The sequence below is a fragment of the Balaenoptera borealis genome (genome assembly GCF_965194805.1).
Source record: "Balaenoptera borealis genome assembly, chromosome: 7".
Classification (NCBI taxonomy): Eukaryota; Metazoa; Chordata; class Mammalia; order Artiodactyla; family Balaenopteridae; genus Balaenoptera; species Balaenoptera borealis.
In genome coordinates this window covers 39,869,935-39,895,947 of record NC_138864.1, presented here as the reverse complement: position 1 = coordinate 39,895,947, position 26,013 = coordinate 39,869,935, and positions in this window count along the sequence as shown.

The window sequence follows — 26,013 nt, the reverse complement described above, 5'->3', positions numbered from 1 at the left end:
CTGCCTTGCTTTCAAATCTTCTTCATTGTCTTCCGTCAGTATGTTTGTGGACAAAAGTCATCATTTATAACTCTGCAGGTTTGTGATTTGCAGTGCCCCTGAGCTCCATTTTTCAACTCACTTTCTTGGGACCTGGCCGCAAAAGCGCAGGATTGCTTCAGGCCCTATTCTGCTCCCGGGCGGCAGGCTGAGCCTGTGGTTAATTCTTCTTCCTGATGGGAAAATAGAGTGACCTGTGCCTGTCCCAAAACCTAGAGCTAGTGTCTCATTGGTTCCCCCTCTTCCCGTTCATCCTCAGGACAAATTGCAACCGGTACGGAACAGGAGGTTAAAGGTGCTGATTCTCCAAGGAGGGAGATTGCTAGTAAAGTGGCTGGAATGGCGAACCCGAGCACAAGGAGATGAGAAATGAGGTGCGTTTTAGAAACCTTTCCCGATCACACGGTGTACCATCTTCTGGGTTTCTCATGCATGTTTTCGAAGTAGGAAGATGCCCTTGAACCTGGAGATTTGGGACCCATGGGATGGGAACCACGCAGTATTACTTTAAAGGGTCTGCGTTTGCTCACTCAACCTCACGAAACCTCTCAGCCCCAAGAGTGTCCACCCTTATGTCTCAATTAGCTGTGTGTCTAGATATGGTAAATCCAGGTGGCATCACAGCCCCTGAACGAATTTAGTAAGAATTTCTCTCTCTTTCACTGTCTTTGTTTCACGGGTTTTTAAAAGTAATTGATTTTTATAAAGGAGTTTAGCTGTTTTTTACTGCTGTGTTTATGCCGCTTTACTCCCACTTGACTCACATACAGAGAGATATCAATACATAGGTTTTAAGATTCTTACTAGTCAGATATATTCTTGGGCGGTGAATACGGGGTTTTGAGTCCAGATCACTGAGCAAGGAGTAGGTCTTGTCTATTACATATTGGGTTTATGGAACGGTCTCTGAGCTAATTTGAAACCCTTCTTTTATGCATCACCCCACCTCCCCTTTCCCGTTAAGCAGCCATAGTGTGTTTTCTAAACGTGTGACTCTGTTCTGTTTTGTAATTCAGTTTAAGGGTAGCGGTTTCTACATTCCCTCTATAAGTGATATCTTATGATAAGTGTCTTTTTCTGTGTGACTTATTTCACTTAGAATCGTCGTACCTAAATCCACTCATCATGCTGCTACTAGCCTTATGACGTTGATTTCATGGCTGAGTGATATTCCATTGTACATAAGGACCACAACTTCTTTATCCATTTTTCTCTTTCCTGGGATATTTAAGGTGTAACGAAGTGGAGGTTCTTGTCAACAGAGCAGCCCTAAACTTTGGGGTGCCTGTGTCTTGCTGATTTTTAGTTTTCCCAATTTATACGCCCATGAGTGGAAGTGCCCTATGCTCTCTAAGCTGAGTTTTTTCGATGTTTCAGGACACACCGTACACTTCTCCAGAGTGGTTGTTGGCAATTTACATCCCGCCCATCAGCGTAGCAAGGCTCCCGTTTCTCCATGGCCTGTCCTGCATTTCTGGTTTTGACACTTTATTCAGCATGGCCCTTTTGACCTATGGGAAGCGAGACTTCTTTGTAACGCTGATTTGCCTTTCCAGGTTGCTTGGTTGGCCAAAAAGGGCGTATGCGTTTTTTCCTGAATATATTCAGGAAAAAACGCATACGCCCTTTTTGGCCAAGGGCATCATTGTCGAGGTTTTGCCGCTTTTCCCGTGCTTTAAAGGCGATTCGAATCTACCTCCTGAAATCTGTTTCCTGCAATTCTGCCTTGCTTTCAAATCCTCTTCGTTGCCTGCCGTCAATATATTTGAGGAGGAGAGTTATGATTTATAACTCTGCAGGTTTGTGAATTGCAGTGCCCCTGAGCTCCATTTTTCAACTCGCTTTCTTGGGAGCTGGCTGCAAAAGCGCAGGATTGCTTCAGGCCCTATTCTGCTTCCGGGCGGAAGGCTGAGCCTGTGGTTAATTCTTCTTCCTGATGGGAAAATAGAGTGACCTGTGCCTGTCCCAACACCTAGAGCTAGTGTCTCATTGGTTCCCCCTCTTCCCGTTCATCCTCAGGACAAATTGCAACCTGTACGGAACAGGAGGTTAAAGGTGCTGATTCTCCAAGGAGGGAGATTGCTAGTAAAGCGGCTGGAATGGCGAACCCGAGCACAAGGAGATGACAAATGAGGTGCGTTTTAGAAACCTTTCCCGATCACACGGTGCACCATCTTCTGGGTTTCTCATGCATGTTTTCGAAGTAGGAAGATGCCCTTGAACCTGGAGATTTGGGACCCATGGGATGGGAACCACGCAGTATTACTTTAAAGGGTCTGCGTTTGCTCACCCAACCTCACCAAACCTCTCAGCCCCAAGAGTGTCCACCCTTATGTCTCTATCAGCTGTGGGTCTAGATATGGTCAATCCAGGTGGCATCACAGCCCCTGAACGAATTTTGTAAGAATTTCTCTCTCTTTCACTGTCTTTGTTTCACGGGTTTTTAAAAGTGATTGATTTTTATAAAGGGGTTTAGCTGCTTTTCACTGCTGTGTTTATGCCCCTTTACACCCACTTGACTCACTTACAGAGAGATATCAATACATAGGTTTTAAGATTCTTACTAGTCAGATATATTCTTGGGCGGTGAATAGGGGGTGTTGAGTCCAGTTCACTGAGCAAGGAGTAGGTCGTGTCTATTACATATTGGGTTTATGGAACGGTCTCTGAGCTAATTTGAAACTCTTCTTTTATGCATCACCCCACCTCCCCTTTCCCGTTAAGCAGCCATAGTGTGTTTTCTAAACGTGTGACTCTGTTCTGTTTTGTAATTCAGTTCAAGGGTAGCGGTTTTTACATTCCCTCTATAAGTGATATCTTATGATAAGTGTCTTTTTCTGTGTGACTTATTTCACTTAGAATCGTCGTACCTAAATCCACTCATCATGCTGCTACTAGCCTTATGACGTTGATTTCATGGCTGAGTGATATTCCATTGTACATAAGGACCACAACTTCTTTATCCATTTTTCTCTTTCCTGGGATATTTAGGGTGTAACGAAGTGGAGGTTCTTGTCAACAGAGCAGCCCTAAACTTTGGGGTGCCTGTGTCTTGCTGATTTTTAGTTTTCCCAATTTATACGCCCATGAGTGGAAGTGCCCTATGCTCTCTAAGCTGAGTTTTTTCGATGTTTCAGGACACACCGTACACTTCTCCAGAGTGGCTGTTGGCAATTTACATCCCGCCCATCAGCGTAGCAAGGCTCCCGTTTCTCCATGGCCTGTCCTGTATTTCTGGTTTTGACACTTTATTCAGCATGGCCCTTTTGACCGATGGGAAGCGAGACTTCTTTGTAGCGCTGATTTGCCTTTCCAGGTTGCTTGGTTGGCCAAAAAGGGCGTATGCGTTTTTGCCTGAATATATTCAGGAAAAAACGCATACGCCCTTTTTGGCCAAGGGCATCATGGTCGAGGTTTTGCCGCTTTTCCCGTGCTATAAAAGCGATTCGAATCCACCTCCTGAAATCTGTTTCCTGCAATTCTGCCTTGCTTTCAAATCTTCTTCATTGTCTTCCGTCAGTATGTTTGTGGACAAAAGTCATCATTTATAACTCTGCAGGTTTGTGATTTGCAGTGCCCCTGAGCTCCATTTTTCAACTCACTTTCTTGGGACCTGGCCGCAAAAGCGCAGGATTGCTTCAGGCCCTATTCTGCTCCCGGGCGGCAGGCTGAGCCTGTGGTTAATTCTTCTTCCTGATGGGAAAATAGAGTGACCTGTGCCTGTCCCAAAACCTAGAGCTAGTGTCTCATTGGTTCCCCCTCTTCCCGTTCATCCTCAGGACAAATTGCAACCGGTACGGAACAGGAGGTTAAAGGTGCTGATTCTCCAAGGAGGGAGATTGCTAGTAAAGTGGCTGGAATGGCGAACCCGAGCACAAGGAGATGAGAAATGAGGTGCGTTTTAGAAACCTTTCCCGATCACACGGTGTACCATCTTCTGGGTTTCTCATGCATGTTTTCGAAGTAGGAAGATGCCCTTGAACCTGGAGATTTGGGACCCATGGGATGGGAACCACGCAGTATTACTTTAAAGGGTCTGCGTTTGCTCACTCAACCTCACGAAACCTCTCAGCCCCAAGAGTGTCCACCCTTATGTCTCAATTAGCTGTGTGTCTAGATATGGTAAATCCAGGTGGCATCACAGCCCTTGAACGAATTTAGTAAGAATTTCTCTCTCTTTCACTGTCTTTGTTTCACGGGTTTTTAAAAGTAATTGATTTTTATAAAGGAGTTTAGCTGTTTTTTACTGCTGTGTTTATGCCGCTTTACTCCCACTTGACTCACATACAGAGAGATATCAATACATAGGTTTTAAGATTCTTACTAGTCAGATATATTCTTGGGCGGTCAATACGGGGTTTTGAGTCCAGATCACTGAGCAAGGAGTAGGTCTTGTCTATTACATATTGGGTTTATGGAACGGTCTCTGAGCTAATTTGAAACCCTTCTTTTATGCATCACCCCACCTCCCCTTTCCCGTTAAGCAGCCATAGTGTGTTTTCTAAACGTGTGACTCTGTTCTGTTTTGTAATTCAGTTTAAGGGTAGCGGTTTCTACATTCCCTCTATAAGTGATATCTTATGATAAGTGTCTTTTTCCGTGTGACTTATTTCACTTAGAATCGTCGTACCTAAATCCACTCATCATGCTGCTACTAGCCTTATGACGTTGATTTCATGGCTGAGTGATATTCCATTGTACATAAGGACCACAACTTCTTTATCCATTTTTCACTTTCCTGGGATATTTAAGGTGTAACGAAGTGGAGGTTCTTGTCAACAGAGCAGCCCTAAACTTTGGGGTGCCTGTGTCTTGCTGATTTGTAGTTTTCCCAATTTATACGCCCATGAGTGGAAGTGCCCTATGCTCTCTAAGCTGAGTTTTTTCGATGTTTCAGGACACACCGTACACTTCTCCAGAGTGGTTGTTGGCAATTTACATCCCGCCCATCAGCGTAGCAAGGCTCCCGTTTCTCCATGGCCTGTCCTGCATTTCTGGTTTTGACACTTTATTCAGCATGGCCCTTTTGACCTATGGGAAGCGAGACTTCTTTGTAACGCTGATTTGCCTTTCCAGGTTGCTTGGTTGGCCAAAAAGGGCGTATGCGTTTTTTCCTGAATATATTCAGGAAAAAACGCATACGCCCTTTTTGGCCAAGGGCATCATTGTCGAGGTTTTGCCGCTTTTCCCGTGCTTTAAAGGCGATTCGAATCTACCTCCTGAAATCTGTTTCCTGCAATTCTGCCTTGCTTTCAAATCCTCTTCGTTGCCTTCCGTCAATATATTTGTGGACGAGAGTTATCATTTATATCTCTGCAGGTTTGTGAATTGCAGTGCCCCTGAGCTCCATTTTTCAACTCGTTTTCTTGGGAGCTGGCCGCAAAAGCGCAGGATTGCTTCAGGCACTATTCTGCTTCCGGGCGGAAGGCTGAGCCTGTGGTTAATTCTTCTTCCTGATGGGAAAATAGAGTGACCTGTGCCTGTCTCAACACCTAGAGCTAGTGTCGCATTGGTTCCCCCTCTTCCCGTTCATCCTCAGGACAAATTGCAACCTGTACGGAACAGGAGGTTAAAGGTGCTGATTCTCCAAGGAGGGAGATTGCTAGTAAAGCGGCTGGAATGGCGAACCCGAGCACAAGGAGATGAGAAATGAGGTGCGTTTTAGAAACCTTTCCCGATCACACGGTGTACCATCTTCTGGGTTTCTCATGCATGTTTTCGATGTAGGAACATGCCCTTGAACCTGGCGATTTGGGACCCATGGGATGGGTACCACGCAGTATTACTCTAAAGGGTCTGTGTTTGCTCACCCAACCTCACCAAACCTCTCAGCCCCAAGAGTTTCCACCCTTATGTCTCAGTCAGCTGTGGGTCTAGATATGGTCAATCCAGGTGGCATCACAGCCCCTGAACGAATTTAGTAAGAATTTCTCTATCTTTCACTGTCTTTGTTTCACGGATTTTTAAAAGTGATTGATTTTTATAAAGGGGTTTAGCTGCTTTTTACTGCTGTGTTTATGCCGCTTTACACCCACTTGACTCACTTACAGAGAGATATCGATACATAGGTTTTAACATTCTTATTAGTCAGATATATTCTTGGGTGGTGAATACGGGGTGTTGAGTCCAGTTCACTGAGCAAGGAGTAGGTCGTGTCTGTTACATATTGGGTTTATGGAACGGTATCTGAGCTAATTTGAAACCCTTCTTTTATGCATCACCCCACCTCACCTTTCCCGTTAAGCAGCCATAGTGTGTTTTCTAAACGTGTGACTCTGTTCTGTTTTGTAATTCAGTTCAAGGGTCGCGGTTTTTACATTCCCTCTATAAGTGATATCTTATGATAAGTGTCTTTTTCTGTGTGACTTATTTCACTTAGAATCGTCGTACCTAAATCCACTCATCATGCTGCTACTAGCCTTATGACGTTGATTTCATGGCTGAGTGATATTCCATTGTACATATGGACCACAACTTCTTTATCCATTTTTCTCTTTCCTGGGATATTTAGGGTGTAACGAAGTGGAGGTTCTTGTCAACAGAGCAGCCCTAAACTTTGGGGTGCCTGTGTCTTGCTGATTTTTAGTTTCCCCAGTTTATACGCCCACTAGTGGTAGTGCCTTATGCTCTCTAAGCTGAGTGTTTTCGATGTTTCAGGACACACCGTACACTTCTCCAGAGTGGCTGTTGGCAATTTACATCCCGCCCATCAGCGTAGCAAGGCTCCCGTTTCTCCATGGCCTGTCCTGCATTTCTGGGTTTGACACTTTATTCAGCATGGCCCTTTTGACCTATGGGAAGCGAGACTTCTTTGTAACGCTGATTTGCCTTTCCAGGTTGCTTGGTTGGCCAAAAAGGGCGTATGCGTTTTTTCCTGAATATATTCAGGAAAAAACGCATACGCCCTTTTTGGCCAAGGGCATCATTGTCGAGGTTTTGCCGCTTTTCCCGTGCTTTAAAGGCGATTCGAATCTACCTCCTGAAATCTGTTTCCTGCAATTCTGCCTTGCTTTCAAATCCTCTTCGTGGCCTTCCCTCAATATATTTGAGGACGAGAGTTATGATTTATAACTCTGCAGGTTTGTGAATTGCAGTGCCCCTGAGCTCCATTTTTCAACTCGCTTTCTTGGGAGATGGCCGCAAAAGCGCAGGATTGCTTCAGGCCCTATTCTGTTTCCGGGCGGAAGGCTGAGCCTGTGGTGAATTCTTCTTCCTGATGGGAAAATAGAGTGACCTGTGCCTGTCCCAACACCTAGAGCTAGTGTCTCATTGGTTCCCCCTCTTCCCGTTCATCCTCAGGACAAATTGCAACCTGTACGGAACAGGAGGTTAAAGGTGTTGATTCTCCAAGGAGGGAGATTGCTAGTAAAGGGGCTGGAATGGCGAACCCGAGCACAAGGAGATGAGAAATGAGGTGCGTTTTAGAAACCTTTCCCGATCACACGGTGCACCATCTTCTGGGTTTCTCATGCATGTTTTCGAAGTAGGAAGATGCCCTTGAACCTGGAGATTTGGGACCCATGGGATGGGAACCACGCAGTATTACTTTAACGGGTCTGCGTTTGCTCACCCAACCTCACCAAACCTCTCAGCCCCAAGAGTGTCCACCCTTATGTCTCAATCAGCTGTGGGTCTAGATATGGTCAATCCAGGTGGCATCACAGCCCCTGAACGAATTTAGTAAGAATTTCTCTCTCTTTCACTGTCTTTGTTTCACGGGTTTTTAAAAGTGATTGATTTTTATAAAGGGGTTTAGCTGCTTTTCACTGCTGTGTTTATGCCGCTTTACACCCACTTGACTCACTTACAGAGAGATATCAATACATAGGTTTTAACATTCTTACTAGTCAGATATATTCTTGGGCGTTGAATAGGGGGTGTTGAGTCCAGTTCACTGAGCAAGGAGTAGGTCGTGTCTATTACATATTGGGTTTATGGAACGGTCTCTGAGCTAATTTGAAACCCTTCTTTTATGCATCACCCCACCTCCCCTTTCCCGTTAAGCAGCCATAGTGTGTTTTCTAAACGTGTGACTCTGTTCTGTTTTGTAATTCAGTTCAAGGGTCGCGGTTTTTACATTCCCTCTATAAGTGATATCTTATGATAAGTGTCTTTTTCTGTGTGACTTATTTCACTTAGAATCGTCGTACCTAAATCCACTCATCATGCTGCTACTAGCCTTATGACGTTGATTTCATGGCTTAGTGATATTCCATTGTACATAAGGACCACAACTTCTTTATCCATTTTTCTCTTTCCTGGGATATTTAAGGTGTAACGAAGTGGAGGTTCTTGTCAACAGAGCAGCCCTAAACTTTGGGGTGCCTGTGTCTTGCTGATTTTTAGTTTTCCCAATTTATACGCCCATGAGTGGAAGTGCCCTATGCTCTCTAAGCTGAGTTTTTTCGATGTTTCAGGACACACCGTACACTTCTCCAGAGTGGCTGTTGGCAATTTACATCCCGCCCATCAGCGTAGCAAGGCTCCCGTTTCTCCATGGCCTGTCCTGCATTTCTGGGTTTGACACTTTATTCAGCATGGCCCTTTTGACCTATGGGAAGCGAGACTTCTTTGTAACGCTGATTTGCCTTTCCAGGTTGCTTGGTTGGCCAAAAAGGGCGTATGCGTTTTTTCCTGAATATATTCAGGAAAAAACGCATACGCCCTTTTTGGCCAAGGGCATCATTGTCGAGGTTTTGCCGCTTTTCCCGTGCTTTAAAGGCGATTCGAATCTACCTCCTGAAATCTGTTTCCTGCAATTCTGCCTTGCTTTCAAATCCTCTTCGTTGCCTTCCGTCAATATATTTGTGGACGAGAGTTATCATTTATATCTCTGCAGGTTTGTGAATTGCAGTGCCCCTGAGCTCCATTTTTCAACTCGTTTTCTTGGGAGCTGGCCGCAAAAGCGCAGGATTGCTTCAGGCACTATTCTGCTTCCGGGCGGAAGGCTGAGCCTGTGGTTAATTCTTCTTCCTGATGGGAAAATAGAGTGACCTGTGCCTGTCTCAACACCTAGAGCTAGTGTCGCATTGGTTCCCCCTCTTCCCGTTCATCCTCAGGACAAATTGCAACCTGTACGGAACAGGAGGTTAAAGGTGCTGATTCTCCAAGGAGGGAGATTGCTAGTAAAGCGGCTGGAATGGCGAACCCGAGCACAAGGAGATGAGAAATGAGGTGCGTTTTAGAAACCTTTCCCGATCACACGGTGTACCATCTTCTGGGTTTCTCATGCATGTTTTCGATGTAGGAACATGCCCTTGAACCTGGCGATTTGGGACCCATGGGATGGGTACCACGCAGTATTACTCTAAAGGGTCTGTGTTTGCTCACCCAACCTCACCAAACCTCTCAGCCCCAAGAGTTTCCACCCTTATGTCTCAGTCAGCTGTGGGTCTAGATATGGTCAATCCAGGTGGCATCACAGCCCCTGAACGAATTTAGTAAGAATTTCTCTATCTTTCACTGTCTTTGTTTCACGGATTTTTAAAAGTGATTGATTTTTATAAAGGGGTTTAGCTGCTTTTTACTGCTGTGTTTATGCCGCTTTACACCCACTTGACTCACTTACAGAGAGATATCGATACATAGGTTTTAACATTCTTATTAGTCAGATATATTCTTGGGTGGTGAATAGGGGGTGTTGAGTCCAGTTCACTGAGCAAGGAGTAGGTCGTGTCTGTTACATATTGGGTTTATGGAACGATATCTGAGCTAATTTGAAACCCTTCTTTTATGCATCACCCCACCTCACCTTTCCCGTTAAGCAGCCATAGTGTGTTTTCTAAACGTGTGACTCTGTTCTGTTTTGTAATTCAGTTCAAGGGTAGCAATTTTTACATTCCCTCTATAAGCGATATCTTATGATAAGTGTCTTTTTCTGTGTGACTTATTGCACTTAGAATCGTCGTACCTAAATCCACTCATCATGCTGCTACTAGCCTTATGACGTTGATTTCATTGCTGAGTGATATTCCATTGTACATAAGGACCACAACTTCTTTATCCATTTTTCTCTTTCCTGGGATATTTAAGATGTAACGAAGTGGAGGTTCTTGTCAACAGAGCAGCCCTAAACTTTGGGGTGCCTGTGTCTTGCTGATTTTTAGTTTCCCCAGTTTATACGCCCACTAGTGGTAGTGCCTTATGCTCTCTAAGTTGAGTGTTTTCGATGTTTCAGGACACACCGTACACTTCTCCAGAGTGGCTGTTGGCAATTTACATCCCGCCCATCAGCGTAGCAAGGCTCCCGTTTCTCCATGGGCTGTCCTGCATATCTGGTTTTGACACTTTATTCAGCATGACCCTTTTGACCGATGGGAAGCGAGACTTCTTTGTAGCGCTGATTTGCCTTTCCAGGTTGCTTGGTTGGCCAAAAAGGGCGTATGCGTTTTTTCCTGAATGTATTCAGGAAAAAACGCATACGCCCTTTTTGGCCAAGGGCATCATTGTCGAGGTTTTGCCGCTTTTCCCGTGCTTTAAAGGCGATTCGAATCTACCTCCTGAAATCTGTTTCCTGCAATTCTGCCTTGCTTTCAAATCCTCTTCGTGGCCTTCCCTCAATATATTTGAGGACGAGAGTTATGATTTATAACTCTGCAGGTTTGTGAATTACAGTGCCCCTGAGCTCCATTTTTCAACTCGCTTTCTTGGGAGCTGGCCGCAAAAGCGCAGGATTGCTTCAGGCCCTATTCTGTTTCCGGGCGGAAGGCTGAGCCTGTGGTTAATTCTTCTTCCTGATGGGAAAATAGAGTGACCTGTGCCTGTCCCAACACCTAGAGCTAGTGTCTCATTGGTTCCCCCTCTTCCCGTTCATCCTCAGGACAAATTGCAACCTGTACGGAACAGGAGGTTAAAGGTGCTGATTCTCCAAGGAGGGAGATTGCTAGTAAAGGGGCTGGAATGGCGAACCCAAGCACAAGGAGATGAGAAATGAGGTGCGTTTTAGAAACCTTTCCCGATCACACGGTGCACCATCTTCTGGGTTTCTCATGCATGTTTTCGAAGTAGGAAGATGCCCTTGAACCTGGAGATTTGGGACCCATGGGATGGGAACCACGCAGTATTACTTTAACGGGTCTGCGTTTGCTCACCCAACCTCACCAAACCTCTCAGCCCCAAGAGTGTCCACCCTTATGTCTCAATCAGCTGTGGGTCTAGATATGGTCAATCCAGGTGGCATCACAGCCCCTGAACGAATTTAGTAAGAATTTCTCTCTCTTTCACTGTCTTTGTTTCACGGGTTTTTCAAAGTGATTGATTTTTATAAAGGGGTTTAGCTGCTTTTCACTGCTGTGTTTATGCCGCTTTACACCCACTTGACTCACTTACAGAGAGATATCAATACATAGGTTTTAACATTCTTACTAGTCAGATATATTCTTGGGCGTTGAATAGGGGGTGTTGAGTCCAGTTCACTGAGCAAGGAGTAGGTCGTGTCTATTACATATTGGGTTTATGGAACGGTCTCTGAGCTAATTTGAAACCCTTCTTTTATGCATCACCCCACCTCCCCTTTCCCGTTAAGCAGCCATAGTGTGTTTTCTAAACGTGTGACTCTGTTCTGTTTTGTAATTCAGTTCAAGGGTCGCGGTTTTTACATTCCCTCTATAAGTGATATCTTATGATAAGTGTCTTTTTCTGTGTGACTTATTTCACTTAGAATCGTCGTACCTAAATCCACTCATCATGCTGCTACTAGCCTTATGACGTTGATTTCATGGCTTAGTGATATTCCATTGTACATAAGGACCACAACTTCTTTATCCATTTTTCTCTTTCCTGGGATATTTAAGGTGTAACGAAGTGGAGGTTCTTGTCAACAGAGCAGCCCTAAACTTTGGGGTGCCTGTGTCTTGCTGATTTGTAGTTTTCCCAATTTATACGCCCATGAGTGGAAGTGCCCTATGCTCTCTAAGCTGAGTTTTTTCGATGTTTCAGGACACACCGTACACTTCTCCAGAGTGGCTGTTGGCAATTTACATCCCGCCCATCAGCGTAGCAAGGCTCCCGTTTCTCCATGGCCTGTCCTGCATTTCTGGGTTTGACACTTTATTCAGCATGGCCCTTTTTGACCGATGGGAAGCGAGACTTCTTTGTAGCGCTGATTTGCCTTTCCAGGTTGCTTGGTTGGCCAAAAAGGGCGTATGCGTTTTTTCCTGAATATATTCAGGAAAAAACGCATACGCCCTTTTTAGCCAAGGGCATCATTGTCGAGGTTTTGCCGCTTTTCCCGTGCTTTAAAGGCGATTCGAATCTACCTCCTGAAATCTGTTTCCTGCAATTCTGCCTTGCTTTCAAATCCTCTTCGTTGCCTTCCGTCAATATATTTGAGGAGGAGAGTTGTGATTTATAACTCTGCAGGTTTGTGAATTGCAGTGCCCCTGAGCTCCATTTTTCAACTCGCTTTCTTGGGAGCTGGCTGCAAAAGCGCAGGATTGCTTCAGGCCCTATTCTGGTTCCGGGCGGAAGGCTGAGCCTGTGGTTAATTCTTCTTCCTGATGGGAAAATAGAGTGACCTGTGCCTGTCCCAACACCTAGAGCTAGTGTCTCATTGGTTCCCCCTCTTCCCGTTCATCCTCAGGACAAATTGCAACCTGTACGGAACAGGAGGTTAAAGGTGCTGATTCTCCAAGGAGGGAGATTGCTAGTAAAGCGGCTGGAATGGCGAACCCGAGCACAAGGAGATGAGAAATGAGGTGCGTTTTAGAAACCTTTCCCGATCACACGGTGCACCATCTTCTGGGTTTCTCATGCATGTTTTCGAAGTAGGAAGATGCCCTTGAACCTGGAGATTTGGGACCCATGGGATGGGAACCACGCAGTATTACTTTAAAGGGTCTGCGTTTGCTCACCCAACCTCACCAAACCTCTCAGCCCGAAGAGTGTCTGTCCACCCTTATGTCTCAATCAGCTGTGGGTCTAGATATGGTCAATCCAGGTGGCATCACAGCCCCTGAACGAATTTAGTAAGAATTTCTCTCTCTTTCACTGTCTTTGTTTCACGGGTTTTTAAAAGTGATTGATTTTTATAAAGGGGTTTAGCTTCTTTTCACTGCTGTGTTTATGCCGCTTTACACCCACTTGACTCACTTACAGAGTGATATCAATACATAGGTTTTAACATTCTTATTAGTCAGATATATTCTTGGGTGGTGAATAGGGGGTGTTGAGTCCAGTTCACAGAGCAAGGAGTAGGTCGTGTCTATTACATATTGGGTTTATGGAACGGTATCTGAGCTAATTTGAAACCCTTCTTTTATGCATCACCCCACGTCACCTTTCCCGTTAAGCAGCCATAGTGTGTTTTCTAAACGTGTGCCTCTGTTCTGTTTTGTAATTCAGTTCAAGGGTAGCGGTTTTTACATTCCCTCTATAACTGATATCTTATGATAAGTGTCTTTTTCTGTGTGACTTATTTCACTTAGAATCGTTGTACCTAAATCCACTCATCATGCTGCTACTAGCCTTATGAAGTTGATTTCATGGCTGAGTGATATTCCGTTGTACATAAGGACCACAACTTCTTTATCCATTTTTCTCTTTCCTGGGATATTTAAGGTGTAACGAAGTGGAGGTTCTTGTCAACAGAGCAGCCCTAAACTTTGGGGTGCCTGTGTCTTGCTGATTTGTAGTTTTCCCAGTTTATACGCCCATGAGTGGAAGTGCCCTATGCTCTCTAAGCTGAGTTTTTTCGATGTTTCAGGACACACCGTACACTTCTCCAGAGTGGCTGTTGGCAATTTACATCCCGCCCATCAGCGTAGCAAGGCTCCCGTTTCTCCATGGCCTGTCCTGCATTTCTGGTTTTGACACTTTATTCAGCATGGCCCTTTTGACCGATGGGAAGCGAGACTTCTTTGTAGCGCTGATTTGCCTTTCCAGGTTGCTTGGTTGGCCAAAAAGGGCGTATGCGTTTTTTCCTGAATATATTCAGGAAAAAACGCATACGCCCTTTTTGGCCAAGGGCATCATTGTCGAGGTTTTGCCGCTTTTCCCGTGCTTTAAAGGCGATTCGAATCTACCTCCTGAAATCTGTTTCCTGCAATTCTGCCGTGCTTTCAAATCCTCTTCGTTGACTTCCCTCAATATATTTGAGGACGAGAGTTATCATTTATAACTCTGCAGGTTTGTGAATTGCAGTGCCCCTGAGCTCCATTTTTCAACTCGCTTTCTTGGGAGCTGGCCGCAAAAGCGCAGGATTGCTTTAGGCCCTATTTTGGTCCCGGGCGGCAGGCTGAGCCTGTGGTTAATTCTTCTTCCTGATGGGAAAATAGAGTGACCTGTGCCTGTCCCAACACCTAGAGCTAGTGTCTCATTGGTTCCCCCTCTTCGCGTTCATCCTCAGGACAAATTGCAACCTGTACGGAACAGGAGGTTAAAGGTGCTGATTCTCCAAGGAGGGAGATTGCTATTAAAGCGGCTGGAATGGCGAACCCGAGCACAAGGAGATGAGAAATGAGGTGCGTTTTAGAAACCTTTCCCGATCACACGGTGTACCATCTTCTGGGTTTCTCATGCATGTTTTCGATGTAGGAAGATGCCCTTGAATCTGGAGATTTGGGACCCATGGTATGGGTACCACGCAGTATTACTCAAAAGGGTCTGCGTTTGCTCACCCAACCTCACCAAACCTCTCAGCCCGAAGAGTGTCTGTCCACCCTTATGTCTCAATCAGCTGTGGGTCTAGATATGGTCAATCCAGGTGGCATCACAGCCCCTGAACGAATTTAGTAAGAATTTCTCTCTCTTTCACTGTCTTTGTTTCACGGGTTTTTAAAAGTGATTGATTTTTATAAAGGGGTTTAGCTTCTTTTCACTGCTGTGTTTATGCCGCTTTACACCCACTTGACTCACTTACAGAGTGATATCAATACATAGGTTTTAACATTCTTATTAGTCAGATATATTCTTGGGTGGTGAATAGGGGGTGTTGAGTCCAGTTCACTGAGCAAGGAGTAGGTCGTGTCTGTTACATATTGGGTTTATGGAACGGTATCTGAGCTAATTTGAAACCCTTCTTTTATGCATCACCCCACCTCACCTTTCCCGTTAAGCAGCCATAGTGTGTTTTCTAAACGTGTGACTCTGTTCTGTTTTGTAATTCAGTTCAAGGGTAGCAATTTTTACATTCCCTCTATAAGTGATATCTTATGATAAGTGTCTTTTTCTGTGTGACTTATTGCACTTAGAATCGTCGTACCTAAATCCACTCATCATGCTGCTACTAGCCTTATGACGTTGATTTCATTGCTGAGTGATATTCCATTGTACATAAGGACCACAACTTCTTTATCCATTTTTCTCTTTCCTGGGATATTTAAGATGTAACGAAGTGGAGGTTCTTGTCAACAGAGCAGCCCTAAACTTTGGGGTGCCTGTGTCTTGCTGATTTTTAGTTTCCCCAGTTTATACGCCCACTAGTGGTAGTGCCTTATGCTCTCTAAGCTGAGTGTTTTCGATGTTTCAGGACACACCGTACACTTCTCCAGAGTGGCTGTTGGCAATTTACATCCCGCCCATCAGCGTAGCAAGGCTCCCGTTTCTCCATGGGCTGTCCTGCATATCTGGTTTTGACACTTTATTCAGCATGGCCCTTTTGACCGATGGGAAGCGAGACTTCTTTGTAGCGCTGATTTGCCTTTCCAGGTTGCTTGGTTGGCCAAAAAGGGCGTATGCCGTTTTTCCTGAATATATTCAGGAAAAAACGCATACGCCCTTTTTGGCCAAGGGCATCATTGTCGAGGTTTTGCCGCTTTTCCCGTGCTTTAAAGGCGATTCGAATCTACCTCCTGAAATCTGTTTCCTGCAATTCTGCCTTGCTTTCAGATCCTCTTCGTGGCCTTCCCTCAATATATTTGAGGACGAGAGTTATGATTTATAACTCTGCAGGTTTGTGAATTGCAGTGCCCCTGAGCTCCATTTTTCAACTCGCTTTCTTGGGAGCTGGCCGCAAAAGCGCAGGATTGCTTCAGGCCCTATTCTGTTTCCGGGCGGAAGGCTGAGCCTGTGGTTAATTCTTCTTCCTGATGGGAAAATAGAGTGACCTGTGCCTGTCCCAACACCTAGAGCTAGTGTCTCATTGGTTCCCCCTCTTCCCGTTCATCCTCAGGACAAATTGCAACCTGTACGGAACAGGAGGTTAAAGGTGCTGATTCTCCAAGGAGGGTGATTGCTAGTAAAGGGGCTGGAATGGCGAACCCAAGCACAAGGAGATGAGAAATGAGGTGCGTTTTAGAAACCTTTCCCGATCACACGGTGCACCATCTTCTGGGTTTCTCATGCATGTTTTCGAAGAAGGAAGATGCCCTTGAACCTGGAGATTTGGGACCCATGGGATGGGAACCACGCAGTATTACTTTAACGGGTCTGCGTTTGCTCACCCAACCTCACCAAACCTCTCAGCCCCAAGAGTGTCCACCCTTATGTCTCAATCAGCTGTGGGTCTAGATATGGTCAATCCAGGTGGCATCACAGCCCCTGAACGAATTTTGTAAGAATTTCTCTATCTTTCACTGTCTTTGTTTCACGGGTTTTTAAAAGTGATTGATTTTTATAAAGGGGTTTAGCTGCTTTTCACTGCTGTGTTTATGCCCCTTTACACCCACTTGACTCACTTACAGAGAGATATCAATACATAGGTTTTAACATTCTTACTAGTCAGATATATTCTTGGGCGTTGAATAGGGGGTGTTGAGTCCAGTTCACTGAGCAAGGAGTAGGTCGTGTCTATTACATATTGGGTTTATGGAACGGTCTCTGAGCTAATTTGAAACCCTTCTTTTATGCATCACCCCACCTCCCCTTTCCCGTTAAGCAGCCATAGTGTGTTTTCTAAACGTGTGACTCTGTTCTGTTTTGTAATTCAGTTCAAGGGTCGCGGTTTTTACATTCCCTCTATAAGTGATATCTTATGATAAGTGTCTTTTTCTGTGTGACTTATTTCACTTAGAATCGTCGTACCTAAATCCACTCATCATGCTGCTACTAGCCTTATGACGTTGATTTCATGGCTTAGTGATATTCCATTGTACATAAGGACCACAACTTCTTTATCCATTTTTCTCTTTCCTGGGATATTTAAGGTGTAACGAAGTGGAGGTTCTTGTCAACAGAGCAGCCCTAAACTTTGGGGTGCCTGTGTCTTGCTGATTTTTAGTTTTCCCAATTTATACGCCCATGAGTGGAAGTGCCCTATGCTCTCTAAGCTGAGTTTTTTCGATGTTTCAGGACACACCGTACACTTCTCCAGAGTGGCTGTTGGCAATTTACATCCCGCCCATCAGCGTAGCAAGGCTCCCGTTTCTCCATGGCCTGTCCTGCATTTCTGGGTTTGACACTTTATTCAGCATGGCCCTTTTTGACCGATGGGAAGCGAGACTTCTTTGTAGCGCTAATTTGCCTTTCCAGGTTGCTTGGTTGGCCAAAAAGGGCGTATGCGTTTTTTCCTGAATATATTCAGGAAAAAACGCATACGCCCTTTTTGGCCAAGGGCATCATGGTCGAGGTTTTGCCGCTTTTCCCGTGCTTTAAAGGCGATTCGAATCTACCTCCTGAAATCTGTTTCCTGCAATTCTGCCTTGCTTTCAAATCCTCTTCGTTGCCTGCCGTCAATATATTTGAGGAGGAGAGTTATGATTTATAACTCTGCAGGTTTGTGAATTGCAGTGCCCCTGAGCTCCATTTTTCAACTCGCTTTCTTGGGAGCTGGCTGCAAAAGCGCAGGATTGCTTCAGGCCCTATTCTGGTTTCGGGCGGAAGGCTGAGCCTGTGGTTAATTCTTCTTCCTGATGGGAAAATAGAGTGACCTGTGCCTGTCCCAACACCTAGAGCTAGTGTCTCATTGGTTCCCCCTCTTCCCGTTCATCCTCAGGACAAATTGCAACCTGTAGGGAACAGGAGGTTAAAGGTGCTGATTCTCCAAGGAGGGAGATTGCTAGTAAAGCGGCTGGAATGGCGAACCCGAGCACAAGGAGATGAGAAATGAGGTGCGTTTTAGAAACCTTTCCCGATCACACGGTGCACCATCTTCTGGGTTTCTCATGCATGTTTTCGAAGTAGGAAGATGCCCTTGAACCTGGAGATTTGGGACCCATGGGATGGGAACCACGCAGTATTACTTTAAAGGGTCTGCGTTTGCTCACCCAACCTCACCAAACCTCTCAGCCCCAAGAGTGTCCACCCTTATGTCTCAATCAGCTGTGGGTCTAGATATGGTCAATCCAGTTGGCATCACAGCCCCTGAACGAATTTTGTAAGATTTCTCTCTCTTTCACTGTCTTTGTTTCACGGGTTTTTAAAAGTGATTGATTTTTATAAAGGGGTTTAGCTGCTTTTCACTGCTGTGTTTATGCCGCTTTACACCCACTTGACTCACTTACAGAGTGATATCAATACATAGGTTTTAACATTCTTATTAGTCAGATATATTCTTGGGTGGTGAATAGGGGGTGTTGAGTCCAGTTCACAGAGCAAGGAGTAGGTCGTGTCTATTACATATTGGGTTTATGGAACGGTCTCTGAGCTAATTTGAAACCCTTCTTTTATGCATCACCCCACCTCACCTTTCCCGTTAAGCAGCCATAGTGTGTTTTCTAACCGTGTGCCTCTGTTCTGTTTTGTAATTCAGTTCAAGGGTAGCGGTTTTTACATTCCCTCTATAACTGATATCTTATGATAAGTGTCTTTTTCTGTGTGACTTATTTCACTTAGAATCTTTGTACCTAAATCCACTCATCATGCTGCTACTAGCCTTATGACGTTGATTTCATGGCTGAGTGATATTCCGTTGTACATAAGGACCACAACTTCTTTATCCATTTTTCTCTTTCCTGGGATATTTAAGGTGTAATGAAGTGGAGGTTCTTGTCAACAGAGCAGCCCTAAACTTTGGGGTGCCTGTGTCTTGCTGATTTTTAAAGTTCCCAATTTATACGCCCATGAGTGGAAGTGCCCTACGCTCTCTAAGCTGAGTTTTTTCGATGTTTCAGGACACACCGTACACTTCTCCAGAGTGGCTGTTGGCAATTTACATCCCGCCCATCAGCGTAGCAAGGCTCCCGTTTCTCCATGGCCTGTCCTGCATTTCTGGTTTTGACACTTTATTCAGCATGGCCCTTTTGACCGATGGGAAGCGAGACTTCTTTGTAGCGCTGATTTGCCTTTCCAGGTTGCTTGGTTGGCCAAAAAGGGCGTATGCGTTTTTTCCTGAATATATTCAGGAAAAAACGCATACGCCCTTTTTGGCCAAGGGCATCATTGTCGAGGTTTTGCCGCTTTTCCCGTGCTTTAAAGGCGATTCGAATCTACCTCCTGAAATCTGTTTCCTGCAATTCGGCCTTGCTTTCAAATCCTCTTCGTTGCCTTCGATGAATATATTTGTGGACGAGAGTTATCATTTATAACTCTGCAGGTTTGTGAATTGCAGTGCCCCTGAGCTCCATTTTTCAACTCGCTTTCCTGTGAGCTGGCCGCAAAAGCGCAGGATTGCTTCAGGCCCTATTCTGGTCCCGGGCGGCAGGCTGAGCCTGTGGTTAATTCTTCTTCCTGATGGGAAAATAGAGTGACCTGTGCCTGTCCCAACACCTAGAGCTAGTGTCTCATTGGTTCCCCCTCTTCCCGTTCATCCTCAGGACAAATTGCAACCTGTACGGAACAGGAGGTTAAAGGTGCTGATTCTCCAAGGAGGGAGATTGCTAGTAAAGCGGCTGGAATGGCGAACCCGAGCACAAGGAGATGAGAAATGAGGTGCGTTTTAGAAACCTTTCCCGATCACACGGTGCACCATCTTCTGGGTTTCTCATGCATGTTTTCGAAGTAGGAAGATGCCCTTGAACCTGGAGATTTGGTACCCATGGGATGGGAACCACGCAGTATTACTTTAAAGGGTCTGCGTTTGCTCACCCAACCTCACCAAACCTCTCAGCCCCAAGAGTCTCCACCCTTATGTCTCAATCAGCTGTGGGTCTAGATATGGTCAATCCAGGTGGCATCACAGCCCCTGAACGAATTTTGTAAGAATTTCTCTCTCTTTCACTGTCTTTGTTTCACGGGTTTTTAAAAGTGATTGATTTTTATAAAGGGGTTTAGCTGCTTTTCACTGCTGTGTTTATGCCCCTTTACACCCACTTGACTCACTTACAGAGAGATATCAATACATAGGTTTTAAGATTCTTAGTAGTCAGATATATTCTTGGGCGGTGAATAGGGGGTGTTGAGTCCAGTTCACTGAGCAAGGAGTAGGTCGTGTCTATTACATATTGGGTTTATGGAACGGTCTCTGAGCTAATTTGAAACCCTTCTTTTATGCATCACCCCACCTCCCCTTTCCCGTTAAGCAGCCATAGTGTGTTTTCTAAACGTGTGACTCTGTTCTGTTTTGTAATTCAGTTCAAGGGTAGCGGTTTTTACATTCCCTCTATAAGTGATATCTTATGATAAGTGTCTTTTTCTGTGTGACTTATTTCACTTAGAATCGTCGTACCTAAATCCACTCATCATGCTGCTACTATCCTTATGACGTTGATTTCATGGCTGAGTGATATTCCATTGTACATAAGGACCACAACTTCTTTATCCAGTTTTCTCTTTCCTGGGATATTTAGGGTGTAACGAAGTGGAGGTTCTTGTCAACAGAGCAGCCCTAAACTTTGGGGTGCCTGTGTCTTGCTGATTTGTAGTTTTCCCAATTTATACGCCCATGAGTGGAAGTGCCCTATGCTCTCTAAGCTGAGTTTTTTCGATGTTTCAGGACACACCGTACACTTCTCCAGAGTGGCTGTTGGCAATTTACATCCCGCCCATCAGCGTAGCAAGGCTCCCGTTTCTCCATGGCCTGTCCTGTATTTCTGGTTTTGACACTTTATTCAGCATGGCCCTTTTGACCGATGGGAAGCGAGACTTCTTTGTAGCGCTGATTTGCCTTTCCAGGTTGCTTGGTTGGCCAAAAAGGGCGTATGCGTTTTTGCCTGAATATATTCAGGAAAAAACGCATACGCCCTTTTTGGCCAAGGGCATCATGGTCGAGGTTTTGCCGCTTTTCCCGTGCTATAAAAGCGATTCGAATCTACCTCCTGAAATCTGTTTCCTGCAATTCTGCCTTGCTTTCAAATCTTCTTCATTGTCTTCCGTCAGTATGTTTGTGGACAAAAGTCATCATTTATAACTCTGCAGGTTTGTGATTTGCAGTGCCCCTGAGCTCCATTTTTCAACTCACTTTCTTGGGACCTTTCCGCAAAAGCGCAGGATTGCTTCAGGCCCTATTCTGCTCCCGGGCGGCAGGCTGAGCCTGTGGTTAATTCTTCTTCCTGATGGGAAAATAGAGTGACCTGTGCCTGTCCCAAAACCTAGAGCTAGTGTCTCATTGGTTCCCCCTCTTCCCGTTCATCCTCAGGACAAATTGCAACCGGTACGGAACAGGAGGTTAAAGGTGCTGATTCTCCAAGGAGGGAGATTGCTAGTAAAGTGGCTGGAATGGCGAACCCGAGCACAAGGAGATGAGAAATGAGGTGCGTTTTAGAAACCTTTCCCGATCACACGGTGTACCATCTTCTGGGTTTCTCATGCATGTTTTCGAAGTAGGAAGATGCCCTTGAACCTGGAGATTTGGGACCCATGGGATGGGAACCACGCAGTATTACTTTAAAGGGTCTGCGTTTGCTCACTCAACCTCACGAAACCTCTCAGCCCCAAGAGTGTCCACCCTTATGTCTCAATTAGCTGTGTGTCTAGATATGGTAAATCCAGGTGGCATCACAGCCCTTGAACGAATTTTGTAAGAATTTCTCTCTCTTTCACTGTCTTTGTTTCACGGGTTTTTAAAAGTAATTGATTTTTATAAAGGAGTTTAGCTGTTTTTTACTGCTGTGTTTATGCCGCTTTACTCCCACTTGACTCACATACAGAGAGATATCAATACATAGGTTTTAAGATTCTTACTAGTCAGATATATTCTTGGGCGGTGAATACGGGGTTTTGAGTCCAGATCACTGAGCAAGGAGTAGGTCTTGTCTATTACATATTGGGTTTATGGAACGGTCTCTGAGCTAATTTGAAACCCTTCTTTTATGCATCACCCCACCTCACCTTTCCCGTTAAGCAGCCATAGTGTGTTTTCTAAACGTGTGACTCTGTTCTGTTTTGTAATTCAGTTTAAGGGTAGCGGTTTTTACATTCCCTCTATAAGTGATATCTTATGATAAGTGTCTTTTTCTGTGTGACTTATTTCACTTAGAATCGTCGTACCTAAATCCACTCATCATGCTGCTACTAGACTTATGACGTTGATTTCATGGCTGAGTGATATTCCATTGTACATAAGGACCACAACTTCTTTATCCATTTTTCTCTTTCCTGGGATATTTAAGGTGTAACGAAGTGGAGGTTCTTGTCAACAGAGCAGCCCTAAACTTTGGGGTGCCTGTGTCTTGCTGATTTGTAGTTTTCCCAATTTATACGCCCATGAGTGGAAGTGCCCTATGCTCTCTAAGCTGAGTTTTTTCGATGTTTCAGGACACACCGTACACTTCTCCAGAGTGGTTGTTGGCAATTTACATCCCGCCCATCAGCGTAGCAAGGCTCCCGTTTCTCCATGGCCTGTCCTGCATTTCTGGTTTTGACACTTTATTCAGCATGGCCCTTTTGACCTATGGGAAGCGAGACTTCTTTGTAACGCTGATTTGCCTTTCCAGGTTGCTTGGTTGGCCAAAAAGGGCGTATGCGTTTTTTCCTGAATATATTCAGGAAAAAACGCATACGCCCTTTTTGGCCAAGGGCATCATTGTCGAGGTTTTGCCGCTTTTCCCGTGCTTTAAAGGCGATTCGAATCTACCTCCTGAAATCTGTTTCCTGCAATTCTGCCTTGCTTTCAAATCCTCTTCGTTGCCTTCCGTCAATATATTTGTGGACGAGAGTTATCATTTATATCTCTGCAGGTTTGTGAATTGCAGTGCCCCTGAGCTCCATTTTTCAACTCGTTTTCTTGGGAGCTGGCCGCAAAAGCGCAGGATTGCTTCAGGCACTATTCTGCTTCCGGGCGGAAGGCTGAGCCTGTGGTTAATTCTTCTTCCTGATGGGAAAATAGAGTGACCTGTGCCTGTCTCAACACCTAGAGCTAGTGTCGCATTGGTTCCCCCTCTTCCCGTTCATCCTCAGGACAAATTGCAACCTGTACGGAACAGGAGGTTAAAGGTGCTGATTCTCCAAGGAGGGAGATTGCTAGTAAAGCGGCTGGAATGGCGAACCCGAGCACAAGGAGATGAGAAATGAGGTGCGTTTTAGAAACCTTTCCCGATCACACGGTGTACCATCTTCTGGGTTTCTCATGCATGTTTTCGATGTAGGAACATGCCCTTGAACCTGGCGATTTGGGACCCACGGGATGGGTACCACGCAGTATTACTCTAAAGGGTCTGTGTTTGCTCACCCAACCTCACCAAACCTCTCAGCCCCAAGAGTTTCCACCCTTATGTCTCAGTCAGCTGTGGGTCTAGATATGGTCAATCCAGGTGGCATCATAGCCCCTGAACGAATTTAGTAAGAATTTCTCTATCTTTCACTGTCTTTGTTTCACGGATTTTTAAAAGTGATTGATTTTTATAAAGGGGTTTAGCTGCTTTTTACTGCTGTGTTTATGCCGCTTTACACCCACTTGACTCACTTACAGAGAGATATCGATACATAGGTTTTAACATTCTTATTAGTCAGATATATTCTTGGGTGGTGAATAGGGGGTGTTGAGTCCAGTTCACTGAGCAAGGAGTAGGTCGTGTCTGTTACATATTGGGTTTATGGAACGGTATCTGAGCTAATTTGAAACCCTTCTTTTATGCATCACCCCACCTCACCTTTCCCGTTAAGCAGCCATAGTTTGTTTTCTAAACGTGTGACTCTGTTCTGTTTTGTAATTCAGTTCAAGGGTAGCAATTTTTACATTCCCTCTATAAGTGATATCTTATGATAAGTGTCTTTTTCTGTGTGACTTATTGCACTTAGAATCGTCGTACCTAAATCCACTCATCATGCTGCTACTAGCCTTATGACGTTGATTTCATTGCTGAGTGATATTCCATTGTACATAAGGACCACAACTTCTTTATCCATTTTTCTCTTTCCTGGGATATTTAAGATGTAACGAAGTGGAGGTTCTTGTCAACAGAGCAGCCCTAAACTTTGGGGTGCCTGTGTCTTGCTGATTTTTAGTTTCCCGTTTATACGCCCACTAGTGGAAGTGCCCTATGCTCTCTAAGCTGAGTTTTTTCGATGTTTCAGGACACACCGTACACTTCTCCAGAGTGGCTGTTGGCAATTTACATCCCGCCCATCAGCGTAGCAAGGCTCCCGTTTCTCCATGGCCTGTCCTGTATTTCTGGTTTTGACACTTTATTCAGCATGGCCCTTTTGACCGATGGGAAGCGAGACTTCTTTGTAGCGCTGATTTGCCTTTCCAGGTTGCTTGGTTGGCCAAAAAGGGCGTATGCGTTTTTGCCTGAATATATTCAGGAAAAAACGCATACGCCCTTTTTGGCCAAGGGCATCATGGTCGAGGTTTTGCCGCTTTTCCCGTGCTATAAAAGCGATTCGAATCTACCTCCTGAAATCTGTTTCCTGCAATTCTGCCTTGCTTTCAAATCTTCTTCATTGTCTTCCGTCAGTATGTTTGTGGACAAAAGTCATCATTTATAACTCTGCAGGTTTGTGATTTGCAGTGCCCCTGAGCTCCATTTTTCAACTCACTTTCTTGGGACCTTTCCGCAAAAGCGCAGGATTGCTTCAGGCCCTATTCTGCTCCCGGGCGGCAGGCTGAGCCTGTGGTTAATTCTTCTTCCTGATGGGAAAATAGAGTGACCTGTGCCTGTCCCAAAACCTAGAGCTAGTGTCTCATTGGTTCCCCCTCTTCCCGTTCATCCTCAGGACAAATTGCAACCGGTACGGAACAGGAGGTTAAAGGTGCTGATTCTCCAAGGAGGGAGATTGCTAGTAAAGTGGCTGGAATGGCGAACCCGAGCACAAGGAGATGAGAAATGAGGTGCGTTTTAGAAACCTTTCCCGATCACACGGTGTACCATCTTCTGGGTTTCTCATGCATGTTTTCGAAGTAGGAAGATGCCCTTGAACCTGGAGATTTGGGACCCATGGGATGGGAACCACGCAGTATTACTTTAAAGGGTCTGCGTTTGCTCACTCAACCTCACGAAACCTCTCAGCCCCAAGAGTGTCCACCCTTATGTCTCAATTAGCTGTGTGTCTAGATATGGTAAATCCAGGTGGCATCACAGCCCTTGAACGAATTTTGTAAGAATTTCTCTCTCTTTCACTGTCTTTGTTTCACGGGTTTTTAAAAGTAATTGATTTTTATAAAGGAGTTTAGCTGTTTTTTACTGCTGTGTTTATGCCGCTTTACTCCCACTTGACTCACATACAGAGAGATATCAATACATAGGTTTTAAGATTCTTACTAGTCAGATATATTCTTGGGCGGTGAATACGGGGTTTTGAGTCCAGATCACTGAGCAAGGAGTAGGTCTTGTCTATTACATATTGGGTTTATGGAACGGTCTCTGAGCTAATTTGAAACCCTTCTTTTATGCATCACCCCACCTCACCTTTCCCGTTAAGCAGCCATAGTGTGTTTTCTAAACGTGTGACTCTGTTCTGTTTTGTAATTCAGTTTAAGGGTAGCGGTTTTTACATTCCCTCTATAAGTGATATCTTATGATAAGTGTCTTTTTCTGTGTGACTTATTTCACTTAGAATCGTCGTACCTAAATCCACTCATCATGCTGCTACTAGACTTATGACGTTGATTTCATGGCTGAGTGATATTCCATTGTACATAAGGACCACAACTTCTTTATCCATTTTTCTCTTTCCTGGGATATTTAAGGTGTAACGAAGTGGAGGTTCTTGTCAACAGAGCAGCCCTAAACTTTGGGGTGCCTGTGTCTTGCTGATTTGTAGTTTTCCCAATTTATACGCCCA